Source organism: Ochotona princeps, chromosome 7 (genome assembly GCF_030435755.1).
Source record: "Ochotona princeps isolate mOchPri1 chromosome 7, mOchPri1.hap1, whole genome shotgun sequence".
NCBI lineage: Eukaryota > Metazoa > Chordata > Mammalia > Lagomorpha > Ochotonidae > Ochotona > Ochotona princeps.
The window spans coordinates 40,023,688-40,035,032 of NC_080838.1; the positions used below are offsets into that span (position 1 = coordinate 40,023,688).

General features: G+C 45.0%; 1 non-coding gene across 1 annotated transcript; it reads left to right on the forward strand.

Annotated features, from left to right (window-relative positions):
- Positions 1–10,944: 10,944 nt before the first annotated feature.
- LOC118759072 (small nucleolar RNA SNORA24) lies at positions 10,945–11,076 on the forward strand. The gene has a single exon (XR_004995971.1). It is a non-coding gene; the product is annotated as a small nucleolar RNA SNORA24 (small nucleolar RNA).
- Positions 11,077–11,345: the final 269 nt, after the last annotated feature.

Consider the following 11,345-nt stretch of genomic DNA (forward strand, 5'->3'; position numbering starts at 1 on the left):
GGCCACTTGGGGAGTGAATCAATGAACAGAGGATCTTCCTCTCTGTGTGTCCTCCTCTCTGTGTCTGACTTTCCAATAAAAATAAAATAAATCTTTAAAATAAATGTGAAAAAGGCCTGGCTAATGTCCTCACCTTGTATCCATTATATGGGTACAGGTTCATGTCCTGGCTGCTCCACTTGCCTTCCAGCTTACTGCTTGTGGCCTGGGAAAGCAGTGGAACAGCCCAAAGGCTTAGGACCCTGCACCCATGTGGGAAACATGGAGGAAACCCCTGCCTCCTGGATTCAGATCCGACTGTTACCGCCACTTGGGGAGTAAACCGGTGGGTGTTATATCTGTCTCTGTCCTCACTCTGTAGATCTAACTTTCCAATAAAAAAAAAAATAAATCTTTACAAAAAATAAAAATTAATACATCTTTTTAAAAAAATTGAACAATATTCCCAGGTTGTGGGAGGTGAGCCTCAACTTAAAACTTAGTCAAAACAAAGTTAAAATGTGACCAATGTAAAAAAAGTTATTTTTGCTGAATGTCAAAGGTCAAAATTATGTGTTGTATTTGCTTTAACACACTACACTAAAATTATTTTTTCTTTTGTATATTATCTATAATTTCCATGAATTTTTTTGGAATTATGACTTCTATCATCCCAGATTCTTCATTCAACACTGAATTAAACATATGCTACATATAGAGTACTAATAAGGAAGGATAAATAAGACTACAGCCTTGCCTGCCCTCTTAGTGGATCAGTCCAACAGCCCATTTTCCAACAGTCATTATCTCCTTTGGTATCTAGCACATCAACAGTGCATTAACTCAAATATTTCACATAACAGGAAATGAATTAACTCGACTGAATTGTATTGCTAAAACTTATACACAAAAGTGCACACATCAAAAGTTCTAACATAATTCATTTAAATTCTAAGAATATGCAATTAGAGAAAAGTTATTCCTTTCTAGTAGAATCCATACTTTTTAATAGTCACTGCAGAAATTACATAAAACCAGAATTAGAGGACATAAGCCTTTAGACATTCTGAAATCTTCATTTTACAATCAATATATGCATGAGTACATTCACATACAATGATGAATGAGTATACTGAATTCAGAATCAGTTTAAAAACAAACCTAAATAATAGGATAACAGAGCCATCTAGTGGCCTTACAAAATTGATGTCCCTTGAATTTTTAATCCGTTAAGTTTTACATAAATACAAGGTTATCTTCTGTTACAGAAATGTACAGTCTTCATGAATGGTATGTGGAAGTAGTTTTGGAGCCAGAACAGTGGAGTAAATGTTTCACATTGTGAAGTATATATAAATATTATATAAATATTATAGATATACAAAGAAAAAATAAAAAAAAACATTCTGGCAAGTGTTCCTTAATTTTTCAAATTATTTTAATATCTCTGCTCTGAAAGTATAAATATTTCACAAGCTATCTGGGAAAGAAGGAAAGAAAAGCCAAGCTTTTAAAATTTTAAAATTCTAACAAAATAACACTGTAAGGTAACATCCAGCACGGTATGGGTTAAGCCATCACGTGCAAAGACAGTGTCCCAAATCACAATGCCAACTTGAATCCCAGCTATTCCATTTCTGATCCAGTTCCCCACTAACAGAGTTAGGAAACAGTAGAAGATGGCCCAAGCGCTCGGGTCCCTGCCACCATGTGGGAGCTCCTCACGGAAGCCCTGGAGCCTAACTCTGCCTGGCCCATCCCCAGCTGTTGTGGCCATCTTTTCAGGCAAACTAATTCTCATTTTCTTATTCCCTCAAATTCTCTCTCTTTTGCTCTGTCTCTCTAGCTTTCTCTCTAAGTAAATAAAAATAAAATATTAAATATTTGCTTATTTGACAGGCAGAGTTACAAAAACAGAACAGGAGAGGCAGAGAAATGTTCAATCCGCTGATCCATTCCTTGCAAGGTCATAATGGGCAGGAGCTGGGCGAGTCTGAACTCAGGAGCCAGCAGCCTCTGCCAGATTTCTGACAAGAGTGCAGGAGCCAACTCCCCTGGCCACCTGCTGGTTTTGAAGGCAAATCAGTGGGGAGCTGGACCAGAAGCCAAACAGCTAAGATTTCAACTGGAGCCCACATGGAATAAAAAAGTCATAGGAGGTGGCCCCAAAATGTTGTCGTTGTTCAAAAAGTGCATACAAGATTCTATAACCAATTCAAGAACTCACTCGTAAAGTGATGAAGGCCAGCCTAACATCACAAATCACCTCGACAATTCATTAAAGGCTTAGTGTATTTGTAGCTGAACACATAACTTCATCACTCCAAACATATAAATATACCTATTATAAACAATTCATGGTAACAAATATTTACTCTTGTGCCCCAGCTCCAAATTATTTTTGCTATTACCTCAAAATTTATTCAGCCAACTTACCACATTTTCAATGTCTCATTCTTCTCATGTTTGAGAGGGTTCATGGAAGAATGGAAAGAGTTTCTCAATCCTGATGCAACAAAGCCAACAATGTCTCAGAACTAGCAACATCATCTAAATAATACCCTCAAAACATTCTTCTGCACATCAGGATTTGTTTTAAAGATTGATTTTTATTGGAAAGTTAGATATACAGAGAGGAGGAGAAACAGAGAGGAAGATCTTCTGTCTGATGATTCACCCCCCCAAGCGGCCGCAACAGCAGGAGCTGAGCCGACCCTGGCACCATGGTCTAACAGCTAAAGTTCTCACTTTGAATGCCCTGGGATCCCATATGGGCGCCAGTTCTAATCCTAGCGGCCCCACTTCCCATAAAGCTCCCTGCTTGTGGCCTGGGAAAGCTTTGGAAACAGCCCAAAGCTTTAGAACCCTGCACCTCTGTGGGTGACCCAGAAGAAGCTCCTGGCTCATGGCTTCAGCTTGGCTCAGTTCCGGCTGTTCTGGTCACCTGGGGAGTGAATAATCGGATGGGACGGTCTTCCTCTCTGTCTCTCATTCTCTGTATATCTGACTTTGCAATAAGAAAAAAAAAAAAACTGGTACCCATATGGATCCCTGCACGTTCCAGGTGAGGACTTCAGCCACTAGGCTACCATGCAGGGCTAGCACAATGGGATTTCTAAGGCATCATTAGAGGACCAATCCCTATCCTGGGGTGCTGACGTAGTTTCACAGCAACAAGTGGCGCTCTCTGTTTCCCCAATGTGGACACATGAGGGGGAAAAAAATGAAAATAATTGTCCCACCCTCCTGCCTCCACATTTCAACCCCCCAACCCTAAACAGAGACCCCCACATGGGTGTGCATCCCTCTCAACTATATAAACAATATTAAAAATATTTTTTGAACAAAAGAGCACAAAAAATCTTTACTTTCAGAATACCACACTCCACTAACTTATCTCCTTACCTCATTTTTAAATCTCCATTGTTATTTTTCCTGATAGATTAATGTTGACATGCCCCAAGGCTAAGGTTTTTTAAATCGTATTTTCTATCTACATTTCCTCCCTTGGTATTGTTGAACAGAAATAAATTTGGGTTAAACCAGCCTCTGTATTTGAATAGTAACTTTGTCCCAAAGTGTCCTCTGTACATAATAAACTGCACCCTGGCTTGGTGTGTAAATAAATCACAATATACCATAAATTATACCCTTATAAGGGGAAAATCGATCATTAGCACTAGGCAACTGAGCCCACCAGCCAACCAGAGGCTGACCACTTATAAACATGATCACAGAAGATAAATTCCTACTGCTGGCAAGCTGGTGGTTTCTATGTGCCACTTGCCTGTTCCCTGGGTGTAAATATAAACGAAGTGTCTGTGTGGTGGGAATGGGGGCATTTCTGAACCACCTTGGTTTGGAATTTCACCCAGTTGTTTCTTGCTTCGTGAACTGTATTAAAGGTAAGTGATTTGCAGGTGGGCATTTCTCAAGCACTTCCTGACCAGCAGACCCCCGCAACCACCAAGGGACTGAGATGGTGGTGGTGTCCCTCAGCACAAAGTACCGAAGACAGCCTGATCATGCATGTCCATTTATTATAAAGCAAGCACAAACTTATATAGACTAAGAAACCCAAAGGCAGAAGGACGTCTCCCACAGTCCTCCCACCCAACAACAATGTAATTGACTAGAAGGCATGTCTATTCTCTGGATCATCCAATCATGTAACACGTCACATACAACAATGCATGGCTGGCAGATAAGCCGCAGGTTAAGTTCACCATGTGCAGCTGTGGGTCAGCTGAAGATCAGGTACACCACATGTGGCTGGCAGGCAAAGTGGCACCGCACCAACGTCTCAGAGTTGCTTATCAAGGAATTCCCAGGACAGCTCATCTAAACACAGAGAACAGAGACTGGGGTGCAGCCGACCACTCTGGCACGTATGGCCAGTGATCAGGCCAGGCTGAGGTCTCAGTAAGCCAACACCATTGTCAGGGGCTTCCCCGGGGACACAGTGTACCCTACATAGACCAAGCAGGCAGAGATCCAGGGGCAATCTCCCACAGACATTTGGCACAGCAGTTAAGCTATTGCTTAGGATATCAGCAGCTCATACTGGAATATCTTTAATTCCTGAGTCCAAGGCCTGGCTGTGTTCCACTCTAGCGTCCTGCTAGTGTTCACCTAGGAGGCACCAGTGGCTCAAGCAACTGGGTCCCTGCCAACCACATAGACCTAAATCATGCTCCCACTGCCAGCAGAGAGTGAGCCACTAGGAACAGAGCCCTTTCTGCCTTTCAAAAACCTTTTTTTTTTTTTTAATTTCAAAAAAATGAACTGCCTTCAGTTTGTTTTTATATTTTTAGTTCTTTTTTAACAATAAGCTTACAATAGCATGCTTTATGTCTTTTCCAGAGTTGACAATTCTAATATTTTTACTTTGGCCCAGACCTGTCCCCTGAATTCCATATCCAGCAATTCCATGTGGCTGTATAAAAGCCATCTTTCACATAACATACTAAAACTGTCCTCCCACGTCATCTTGCCCTGAAACCCACTCCTCCTACAGCCTCCATCTCAGCAAATAAGCAAAACAACAGTCATTTTTCTCAAATTCTGCATTCCTCTATCTTACAACCAAAAAAATCAGAAAATATTGTTGGCTCTAGCACACACAACATATATATGCAAAGCTAAACCATTACTTTCCCCCACTGCTACAACAAAATCAACACCATTCATCCATCTTGTTATCCCACTTAGCCTAGTTTCCCTGTTCCAATCCTACCCCCACAACTATCCTGGTCTCTCCTGTTTTTTTAAATATTTATTTATTTTTATTAAAAAGGCAGATATAAAGAGAGGAGGCAAGACAGAGAGGAAGATCTTCTGTCCGATGATTCACTCCCCAAGCGGTCGCAATGGCTGGAGCTGAGCCTAATCGATGCCAGGAGCCAGGAGCTCTTCTGGGTCTCCCACACAGGTGCAGGGTTCCAAATCTTTGAGCTGTCCTCGACTGCTTTCCCAGGTCACAAGCAGGGAGCTGAATGGGAAGTGGGGCCACCTGCACCCATATGGGATTCCGGCGTGTTCAAGGCAAGGACTTTAGCTGCTAGGCCATGGTGCCAGGCCCTACCCTGGCCTCTTCTAAATAGTGTGTTGAGATATACAGATGTAAATTCTATATTGGATCATACCAATTCTGTTTTTCAAGAATTCATACCTTACTACAAAAACTTTCACAGTAACTTACTTGGCCAAACACAACCTGCCATTACTATCTGAATCTCACTTCCCTCTTGTTTATCCCACTAAAAATTAATCTCATTTCTGTCCTGTGAACATGCCCAAGTTTTGTGTGCTTTATGGCTGCAATAACAAGTCATCCCAAAATACGTTGGCTTAAAACAAACTACTATTTCGCACACTTTCTATGAAGCAGGAATCCAGCCGTGGCTGAGCTGAACCCTCTGCTGGTGTTTCCTTCAGACCATGTACATCTCATGGAACCACTTCCATCTTTATTCTCTGTTGTCACCAGGATGCCAGTCTTGGCCTGACACCCTCAATTCTTTGCGGGATGTTGGCCAGAGGCAAGCCTCTCTACTGCTTGACACACTGGCCTCTCTAATGTAACAGCTTCCTTCTTCAAAGCGAGCAATTGCAAAGACAAAGGAGTGACCCAAAGACATGTCTGGCTTTTTTATAGCCTAATGTCAAAAGAGACATCTCATCACTTTGCTCTTCAAGATACTACAATACAAAAGAGGAACAGGAGAGGGCAGCTCCTACCACAGCAAGTCTGGTGGCACTCTGGACAAACTGCTCTTAGGACATTCGGCCAGGTATCTGCACATTTCTCTCTCATCTTCTTAAAGTCTGATCTAATGTCACCTTCTCAGTGAGATCTTCCCTTAAAGCTTCTTCAAAGCTAAGATTCCTACCCCACAGTATGGATGAGCCGTGGCTGGGCTGAAACATCCAACAGCAAGGACCAGAATGGGTTGAAGCTCAGTTAGGAAAAGCCACTGTTCTTGCTAGGACAGGAGGTGAACTGAGTAGTGCTGGCTCATGGATCCACTGGTATGCACAAAATCTGGCATTGGAAGTGGTTCTGATGGAGGAGCCTGGGCAACTCCTGTGGCAGGACACAGACCCTGCAGGTAAGCTCAAGAAACATAGGAAACAGCCCAGAACAGGCCATGTAAAGTTACCCACTGGCATACATTTGGCATGGGTTGGGGGCAGACCAGGCTGAATCAGTTCACGTCATCCAATGGCAAATCCGAGCACCAGAACAGAGTGTGGGTCGAGCCAGATTTGGTCGCGACAAAAGCAGTGCACAACATGGAATGCCAAGGTGAGGTTGCCTGTGCCAGATGTGACCGCAGCACCCAACCAGCACACATGAGAATCAGGAAGGGAGGGAGCGGAGCTGGCAGGGGAATAAGGGGTGTGGTTCCGTTGCTGGACCACCACTCCCACTGGGGAGCGTGAGCTGGGATGGGGGTAGACCAGACTAGGCAGGGCTGTAACACCTGTGTGCCTCATGTGGCCCACATCAGGGAAAAACCAGGCTGGGCTGATTATTCCTACTGGTGCAATCTACAATTAGAGTGGGTGAGGGTTGTTGGGGCTTAGCCACAGCCTCGGTTGGCAGAAGCTGGCACTGGGGTCTAGTTCTGTCAAGTTAAACCACAGATCCACCTGGAGAATACATAATCTGGGAGTGGGAGTGGCCTGGGAGGGAAATAGTGGGCTCCTCCCTCTTGGGTTACCACTCCCACAGGAGGGCATGAAAGCTAGGACAGGGATTGGGATGGCTAGACAGACACCCAACAATATCCGTGAAGGCTGGATAGTTGAGCTGGTTAGATGGAACAAGGTTTTAATACCCATTGACATATATGAGAGCAGAAGGGGATGTGGGACAGGCTGGACTAGTCTGCCACACATACTGGCAAACCAGGGTAGGGGGCGTGCCTGTTGGGGGTTATTGTGGATTGCTCCTACTAGACTGCAGCTCCCACTGGTTTATGTGAGGGCCAAGTATGTGCCAGGCAGAACCAGGCTGGACTGCAAACACCCATTGGTTCCAGTGGAAGACAGGGATGGAAACAGAACCGACGCAGCAATTGCAATCACCACGGAGACTCTATGATAGACTATGTCAATCAATGGATTCTCCAATGTCCTCATCATGCTTGGAGTGGTGAGAGTGGCAGCAATTCAGAACTGTTGAACTATCAAAACCACTAGAGCAAGACCCTCAGAGCATGCCCCACATCTGGGACCTGGGGTGGGTGGGAGACTGGGTGGGGCTTCTCCCTTAAAATCTCCTTTTACATCAGATATATTAAGGTAACAATACGGAACTAATTTTCCTGCCCATCTTCCTGTAGTGCTTGAACTTTTTTACCCTAATTATGTCAAGATTGTCAAAAAAATAAATTAATTAAATTTTAAAAAAGGAAAGCACATTAAAAAAAGATTCCTACCCCACAAACCCTTCTCATTTTCACCTCTGCTTTTTGCTCCACAGAACTGTTGTTGTTTTTTCATACCACATAGTTAATCACAGTTTCACTTTAATCTAGCTAATCTTATACTTTCCTTTGCTTCCCTGACTAGAACAGACCAGAGAAGACATTCTGCATGACACAGTTTTCTCTTAGAAGGTCAGTGCAGGGCATGAGACAATGAACTTCAAACCATGAAGTTGCCAATCATGTGCTAGCTCATCTAGTAGGTATGGTGCATAACCAGGTTGAAGGCTTTTTCCACAGGGCCAGCTTCCACCCTCACCAACCCCTCAGTCCATGACAAGGATGCCAACTTCTCAGAGGCTGCCCACCACTGGTTCTTGGAAGAACACAGTGCCAACTCCAGTGTATTCCAAGGATTTGCAGTTTATCCTCACAAATGCTAATTATTGTTACTTCTACCACATTTCAAGACAAAAAAAAAAGACTCATGGAAAAATGAAATTAAATTATTAAAAAGGGAAATTTTCTCAATATCATCTCCATCAAGTTCAAGACTATTTTTAAGTGATTCCACAGACAGCACTTGCTTGTCAGAGCAGGGTGACTTTTTCAAGGCCCAGAATTACCTGAGCGGGGCCAAAAGCAACACTAAGAGCATGAAATTCAATCCAGGCAACCATGGAGGGACACAAACCCTACCTGCCTGCATCATGACAGCTGCTCCTCAGGTCCACGCCTGCAGAAAGCTGGAATTTTGAGCTAGACCCAGACAGCAAGCTCAGGTACTCTGAATCAGGGTGCAGGGATTTCAACAGGTAATTTAACCACTCAGCCAAATGTCCACCCTCAGTGGGTCTTTAAAGAAATAGTAACTTACAGCCATTTCATCCATCCCTAAAAAACCCAAAGATCCTGGGAACTTAGCCATGTCAATACCGTCTTTTTCACATTACTAACCGAAGAAAAAGATTTTTTGAAAGATTATTATTTTCTTTTTTTAGGATTAGGAAACCAAAAGAACTCACCAGGAGCCAGCTAATGATTTCCCTTCCATACACTCACAAAACTGTTCAGACAGTCTTGAAGTATCACCACAGTGGATTTAATAAAAAAGAAATTCATTTGAGGTCATAAAAATTGTGTTCAAATGAAAACGCAAACCGTGATATTCTAATCCCTATACCAGAGTGATTGCCGGTGTATGGGGAAAAGGTCTTTAAACTGATGAGGTTGAATAAGGTCATTACAGTGGACACTATCCCAATGCATCCAGTGTTCCTTTAAGATGATGTGCCCAAGAAAGGTGCTTAGGAAAACAGATACATGGAGCGACTGATCAGGGACAGAATCCTCAGAAGAGAGTCTGATCACACTGGGCTGGCTGCCTCAAGAGCTGAAACAAAAACACTGTTCTTTGGAGCCTATAATGCCACAGCGTTTTGTTAGAGAACCCTAGCAAACAGAGCTACCTAACAAGTCAGTCATTCTAAAGAAAACGCTCTCTGAAGCCCAATGCAATGGCTGACTAATCTTCCCCCTTCAAGCACTGGGATCCCATATGGACGCCAGTTCTGCCAGTTCGTGGCCTGGCTGCTCCACTTCCCATCCAGCTCCCTGCTTGTGACCTGGGAAAGCAGTTGGGTATGGCTCAAAGCCTTGGGACTCTGCACCCCGTGGGAGACCTGGAAGAAACTCCTTGCTTTGCATCAGCTCAGTTCCAGTCGCTGGGGCCATTTGGGGTGTGAACCAGCAAGTGGAAGATCTTTCCCTCTGTATCTCTCCTTCTCTCCATAAATCTGATCTGCCTTTCCAATGAAAATAAATACATCCTATGTAAATCTCAATCCTAAATAACTTTCGGTTGAATACCGAGAAGTTAGAGGGTGAAGTTAGAGGAACACAGGGTGAAACGCGGTAAGCCAAACAGTTCTGGCTTTTTCCAATTAAAATGTATCTCCTGTGCATTCCAACTGTCGCTGTTGTTCAGTTCTTCCCGCAAGAAAGTAAGCACTGACTTGGCCGAGTTTCAGTGCAAACCATGCTCCCTGCAGGCAGCTGTGACAAGGTGCGGTCCCAGGTGGGCTGACACTACTTAAAAAGCAGCACCTGGGCCCCTTTGTGACAGACCCGGAACGCAGTAAGCAGCATATAAAAGAATGCGTTGGTGTTAGTAAACACGTGTCTACAACTACCCCTAGACGCTGGGACATCCACCTCACAGGGCAGAAAGAAGCTCTAGCCTACAGCAGGGGATTAGGACGCGGGCGCAGCGCCGAGAGCCCGGGAGCCCACGCTGAGGGTCTCCTGCGCTCTAAGCCCAACCGCATTTGCTTCTACCTGGGTGTTTACAAAACCATCTTGTGAGGATGTAATATTGCCAACAGACTAACGACATTCTACCAAAAACACAAGGAAACAGAAACCGGGCCGACCGTAACGCCGGCCCTTCAGAAACGGCGATTCTGACGCGAAAAAAAAAAAAACCTCACGGAAACAAAAAGAGCACATGGTAGTTCCACATACACGAACCTACCAAGAAGCCTAAGCAGAGAAATGTTGGACCTGTAACAATAGTGACTTCTAGAACAACTAACGCAAGCTGCAAGCAATGCCACCTCCACACACACCAGGAAACAGCCAGCGCCACAACTTTACGATCTCGCGAGAACTTGGCGGACCTCCCGCCTGGATCCGGGCTCTGACGCAGTGAGGGGAGAAGGGGAGGGACAGCAGGAGAGGGGCGGGGCCATTTTGAAGGAGCTAGGAAGGGGAAAGCGATAGGTTCCGAACTGCTCAGAACCGCCCCGGAAAGCGTCATAAGCAGTATAAGCTGACGTGCACGGCAGCCCTCTTCCTTTCACATCCGGGGAGCGGCCGCGCTCGGCTGGATGGGTACGCTAGCATTGTGGTCGGGCCGGAGCGCGTGCGTTCTATGAAAATGCGGGAATTCTGAGGTTGCGGTGTGCGGGCCGGCCAGAGCTGGATTTTGGGGTTTGGAGGCGTGCTGGGCGGCGGGGTGCGGGCGGGCGAGCTCCATGTGTCTTTGGGACCTGTCGGCTGTGGCAGTCTCCCTTCCTAGCCATGGAAAAGCATTACTCTTGTTAATTGGCAAAGCTGTCACCATTTAATTGGTATCAGATTCTGACTTGGACAAGTAACAGTTTCGGTTTGCAGTTGGGGGTAACCGGGGAGGACCTAGGCCGCCGGGTTGTCGGGTTCACGTTTCTGAAAGTGCCGTTTACACAATTCCAGGAATTTGAGCTCAGTGCTTCGGACGGGATGCGGGCCGTGGAAGAGGCAAGTCCGCACGGGGCCCTGTGTCCCTGGGGAAGAAGCTCCGGGACGGGGGTTGGGGCCGAGGTCAGGGCGCAGACCCCAGTCGTAACGCTGCTTTTCATGTCTTGCAGGTACCGAGTCCTAAGCGGTAAAGGG